Here is a 5,811-nt window from a genome sequence, read left to right as displayed (position 1 = left end):
GTGGGCCGCCCGCCCGCCGGGAGCGGGGGTTCTGCTGTCCCGGGAGGAAACAGTGGGCGGATTTCAGCCCTCCGAGCCGGACGGCCTTCCTCCGAGGCCCCGGAGACGCGATAAGAGGCAGAGCGCTGCCTTCGCGTCGGGGGTGTGGGGAGAACTCCCGGCCGGCTGGGAGGCAGCGCCACCGCCGCGCCGCGAGTCCCTGGCGGGTACCGCCGGCCGCCGCTGCCGCCTCCCCGGCCGGCCTCTGGCAGCCCCGCCGCCCCGCCGCCGTCCATCGGCCTCCACTCGGAGCAAAGAGCGCTTCCATCTCTTATTTTCAGAAGTCACTCCGTCCTGGAGGCCCGGGGCGTGCGGAAGAGCCCCAGGGCCAGGCCTGTGGGTCGAATGCTCTTACAGCTTAAAGAGTTTCAAGGCCAGAGCTGGAAACGCCTTCAGGGGTCAGCCAGGCGTGAATGAGAAAACGGGAAGTACATTGTCCAAGGCCACGAAGTTTGCTAGTGAGGAACACATCAAACCATGTCAGTCCCCTACTTGGGACCCTGTAATCACTCCCCTAGACCTTGGGAGAAAGTTGGTGCTCCTTAAAAAGGCCATAAGGCCCTACAGCATCATCTGCCCCTGCTTAGTCCCCCCACATACCCCTCCCTTCTCCATCTCTTGTCTTTGCCTGATCACCTCCGTGAGCTCAGCCTCCGGCTGCCCGTCTCTGCAGTCTAACTCATTTTATAGTTCTTAGTCCACACATAATTTTCTCTAGAAACCTTTCCAGTTTTACCTGCACTCCTCACCCAGAACCCCTATGCAACAGAGTGTTCCAGGCACCGCATGCAGAATCTCCCTGCTTGTTCACCCCGGAGTCCCCTTTCCCCCCTACTCCATGAAAGTTCCCACCAGCATCTAAGCCAGTCCTGGACCCAGGACAGGGACTCCATATACATGTGACGTATTAATGAGTGGGTCAGAGCCAGCCATCTAGGCCCCAGTACCTTTCACCATATTGCCCACTGGCCCTTTTACTCTTGTAACTAAAATCAGACTTATGACATGAAAGGGCCTGTGCCATACGGCAAAGGTAGGCGAACCAAGCCTCAGAATGAGAGCCAGTTCTTCAAAGAACGTTACGTTCCTTACTTCTGCAGCCATGGGAGTAATTTCCAACTGGCGTTTTCCCTGTCCCTGTACTCTAAGGGGTCACTTCTGACTTGTTATCCTTGTGATTTCACTCAGAAAAGTGACCTCACAAAACAGACTTCAAACCATGTTTTGAGAAATCTGAGTGCCCAAGGGGCCCCATGAGCTCTCTTCAATTGGAGCAGCACCACTTTTTTTTCCCCCCTTTTCAGGTATTTCTTGTGGAAAAGAAAAGGAGCCAAGGCTTCTATTAATGCTTTAAGAATGTTTAGAAGTCTTCAGCGCCAGAGGATTGCAGAGTAGAGCAGCTGAGGAGCTGTGAACAATTGTTAACAGCTGATCATTTCAAAGGACTGGAGCCTACTTCCCAGTGAAGCGCATGTGACAAGTTGCCAACCTCCTGAGCCTGTCTTCTTTCCTTTTATGTGGTGTCTGCTTGTTATTCGTCATTATTTCTTCTTCCCTAATAGCAGGGAACCTGATGTTTAATGGATACAGTAAGGAAATGAGAGGTATTTTTCTCAAAATTTGTTACATTTATTGAAAAAGGTTATGTTGCTTCTTCATTGCAGAAGAGAGTTGAATATTTTACATTTCCCTTTTTTAAAAAATTGTTGTTTGAGGCCCTATATACTTTTTTCTTTTTCTTCTGCAAGTAGCCGGGCTCCAAAGATGTTCAGGTCCTTGTCCCTGGAACCTGTGAATAAGCTACCTTGTAGGGCTAGAGGAACTTTACTGGTGTGATTATGTTAAGAATCTTAACCAGATTATCCTGGATTATCCATATGAGCCCAATGTAATCAGAAGGGTCCTTATGAGACAGGAGGGAAGAGGGCAGAGCAAAACCATTAAAAGAACACAACTTCATTAAACACAGCAGTTAGCACCAAGATGAAGGAAGGTTCAACTCCCATCGACCTTGAGCTTCAATATGCGCTCATTGTAATACAATAGCCGCTAAATGGCACTCCCACAGGCGCCATGACAGTTCTGAGGCTGACCATAAAAGGTCAAAAAGTGGGTGAGGGCCCAGTTCCTGGGAATCCCAGCCCCTTCCCCAAGGCAGTTGGAATAATCTTCCCGCTTGTTAGGTATGAAGTTACCAAGACCTTAAAAACTAACAACCCCCCAGCCCCATGGCCTCTCTGGCTTTCTGAGACAGTCTGCACCCTGTCTATGGAATACCATCTATGAATAAATCTACCTTCACTCTACTATGGCTCACTCCTGCCCCTCAGCTGGAGGGGCACGTCCCAGGGGCTCGTCGGAGACCTGGGACACAGCCATCCTTGCACGGCCCACTTTTCCTGCATCACTTACAAGTAGGCAGTAAAAGTGTCAGAGTCAGGGAAGGAGATATGTTGGTGGAAGCAGAGGGTGGGTGTGAAGGCAGTGCAGGAAAGACCCAACAGCACACGGATGGCTTTGAAGATGGAGGACCAGAGCATAGGCACGGAATTCAGGTGGCCTCCAAAAGGTAGAAAAAGGTGAGGAAATGGAGTCTCCATTAGAGTCTCCGGAAAGAACATAATGCTTGATTTTAAAACCTTGATTTTAGCCCAATGAGACCAATTTTGGACTTCTGGCCTTCAGAACCATGAGAAAAGTTTGTGTTATTTTAAGCCACTAAATTTGTGGTAATTTATTACAGCAGCAAAAGGAAACTAATGCCACCTCCCCCAGGGGAAAAAATACCCACCGCGGACCCACCTTAATGGAAAGAAGGGGATTAATTAGAAACAGGAGACAACTGGACTCGAGGAGAGAGGTTCCTGCAGTTGAAGGAGGAATGTGAGGGGCCACCCAGATGTACGTGCATTCTGTGTGATTCCAAAAGAGTGTAAGCTGGTACCGCGAAGATATGTCTGTGCAGCACTCGCAGGCACTGACTTATGTTTTAACTGTTTGTACAGCCATTTTTATTTCCCCTGCTAGCCTGGAAGTTTCCCAGATGGTGTTCATCTTTATGATCCCATTGTATCCAGTGCCTTGTATGAATTTGTGAGGCATTTCACACTTGCCAAAAGCCCTGATGTGGCCATTATCCATTATGAGTCTTACCACAACTCTCGCGGTGTCAGGCAAGACCGGTAGTATTTTTTGTTTTCCTAAAGATTCGCACCCAAATTTCTCTGACACCCGGGCTCTGCTCTCCCCAGTATCCCATCCATTTTATCTGCAAAGTGAAGGCTAGGCCACAAATGAGAAGACTGAGACCCACCCGGCCTGCCAGGGGTCCTGAGACTGGGCTCTGGGGGAGGCCAGCTCTACTCTGTGGACCACCTTGGGCTTTTTCTTTCCTTTAAACACAGGAGAAAATCCTTTTGCCCAACTGGTGGTGGAGAAAAAAATTCCACAGCAGATAAAGCCATCCTGCTACTCAGAGACTTGGAGGATGTGGATGGAAAGTCGCCCTCTGGTTCTGGCTGCAGGCACAGGAGGCAGGCAAGGCTGCCTGTCAGAAGTCCCCACGCTGAGCCCCTGACACTTCCCCTGACACTGTCCTAAGGAAGTGTTGCTGTGGAGGTAGCAGGAGGAATGGTCATGCTTCCAGTCTGGACTTGAGGAACTCGCCTGAGGACAGGTCAGAAGAGAATGGTATTTATGACTGTTTTCCATTTAAAAGGTTCCCTGTATCCCATCAACATTCACATTTAGAAGCAGCACAGCCTCTGGCATTAGAGACAGTCTCAAGTCAGAGGTCCCCACTTACCAGTGGTGTGACCTTGGCAAGACATCTTACCTGGATGCCATCCCATGTCATCTGCAGAACATAGATAACACCTACCCTGCATATCGTTGGGAAGATAAAAATAGTATGTGTAAAATACCTGGAAATAAAAAAAGCACTCAAAGATAACTATATTATTTATAGTCAAGAAGACAGAGAGAGGGAGTGGATTTCTCAAGGTTGGACAGCTGGTAAATAAATGGTGGACCCAAGACCCCATCCTCAGCCCAAGTCTTCAGTTTCTTATCCAAAGGCCCTTCACTTCCCAGAACCTTCTGCAGCCAGGCGCCGGCCATCCAAGGCAAAGCTTCCTCACCGGGCTCACCCAGAGAAAACCAGGGGCTGCATCTGAGCGCAGCCCCGTCCCAGAAACCGCAGGAAGCCGCGCGCCACACAGCTGCACACATCTGGACCCCACTCGGCTGGAGCCCCAAAACCTCTGGGCCGCCTGGGAAATGCCAGAGCGGCCTCGAGCATCGCCTCCGTCCTGCCGCTGCCCCCTCTCCCCCGGCTCCCGCCCAGGGCGCACAGGAACACTGAGCCGGCGGTCACAGTGGACCCCTGGCCGGGGCCTGGCACGGTCTCGGTGGGGTAGCTTCTTGCGCGTGTCCCTTTGGGGAGCCGGCCCTTCCAGCCGAGGCTTGCAGGGACCCCCGGGCGCGCACACTTCTGCAAACCGTTGAAGCCGAGCCCTCGCTTCTGCCCGCGTGGACGGTCGGCGCCGGGGCCGGGCTGGGGAGGAGGCCGCGCGAAGCCGCCCGGGGTGGCCGGGAAGCGCCGGGAGAGGGGCCTGGCGCGCGGCCCGCAGGGTTCAGGCGTGGCCGAGGCGGCCAGAGCGCGGCGGCCCGCGCCCCGGGCTGCGGCCAAGGCTGCCGCGGGGAGCTGGGTAACGTGGGGACGAGCCGGCGCAGCCCCCGGGGCTCCGCGGAGCCGCGCTGGACCGGCCCTCCCCGGGCGGCCTGCGCCGCGTCCCCGCGACACCGCAGGGCGGCAGACACGGGCTTCCTCCCCGGCCTCGTCACCTCGGGGCTCCCTGAGTAGACTGTGGAACGAACGAAAACGCGGCCCTGTTCTTCACTCTCTTGAGCAGTCCACCCGCGCACACGCAGGTCAGGCGCCCCTGGAGAACCACCGAGGGCCGAGTGCGCAACGGGGAGGAGGGGATGAAGTTCCAGAAAGTGAGCACCTGCTTTAGAAGGATGACAAGCTCGAGGAACCCAGAAACTCACCTGTGCTGAGCTCTCCCACCCCCGACCCCCGGGTGCTTTCCACAGCCCTGACTTACTTCCCCTTACTGTGATTAGTAAGACTGCAAATCACAAGGAGCTTTTGCATTTCCTCTTTATCCCTCTTTATCCTTGCAGCAACCTTGTGAAGCGGACAGGGCACTGGTACCTATCCGTTTCACAGATAAGAAAGCACCGGCTTGGGAAGGCCGAGGTTCTGTGCCTGTTTGCCCAGCTAGGCTCTAACAGAGGTCGAAAGCCCCTCTCCTTTTTCTCCCTTGGCATAGGGGCCAAGTTTCCAACCTCCAACATTTCTATGCAGGGATGACTCTATTTCTCAGACAATTAAGCCGTAGAGTCACTGCCACCTGGAGAGGTGGTGACAGCAAGTGACAAGGAAGCAGGTTCTCCTTATTGCAGAAGAAGTTCTGCGTGTGGCCTCCAGCTGGAAGGAAGTTCAGTAATCTGTGCCTTAGAGCAGCGATCCTGAAAGTCTTGTCCCCAGACTAGTAGCAGGAACATCGCCTGGGAGCTTGTTAGAAAAGCATATTATCCTGGACCTACTGACTCAGACACTCTGGAGGTGGAGTTCAGCAGTTTTGGCTTTAAGGAGCCCTCCAGTCGATTCTGTGATGCCCACTGTTCTAGAAAAGCCTGTCTATCGGCTAGATGCAGACCCTGCATCCAAAAGGCACGCTGCCTAGAGGCCCAAGAACGCAAGAA

At 53.3% G+C, this 5,811-nt stretch overlaps 1 long non-coding RNA gene across 1 annotated transcript; it reads left to right on the top strand.

Annotated features, from left to right (window-relative positions):
* Positions 1 to 354: 354 nt before the first annotated feature.
* LOC140688606 (uncharacterized) lies at positions 355 to 1,522 on the top strand. The gene is made up of 2 exons (XR_012063304.1): positions 355 to 518; positions 1,344 to 1,522. It is a non-coding gene; the product is annotated as an uncharacterized lncRNA (long non-coding RNA).
* The last annotated feature ends 4,289 nt before the right edge of the window (positions 1,523 to 5,811 follow it).

Source organism: Vicugna pacos, chromosome 23, assembly GCF_048564905.1.
Source record: "Vicugna pacos chromosome 23, VicPac4, whole genome shotgun sequence".
NCBI lineage: Eukaryota > Metazoa > Chordata > Mammalia > Artiodactyla > Camelidae > Vicugna > Vicugna pacos.
This window is presented reverse-complemented; position numbering and strand designations above follow the sequence as displayed.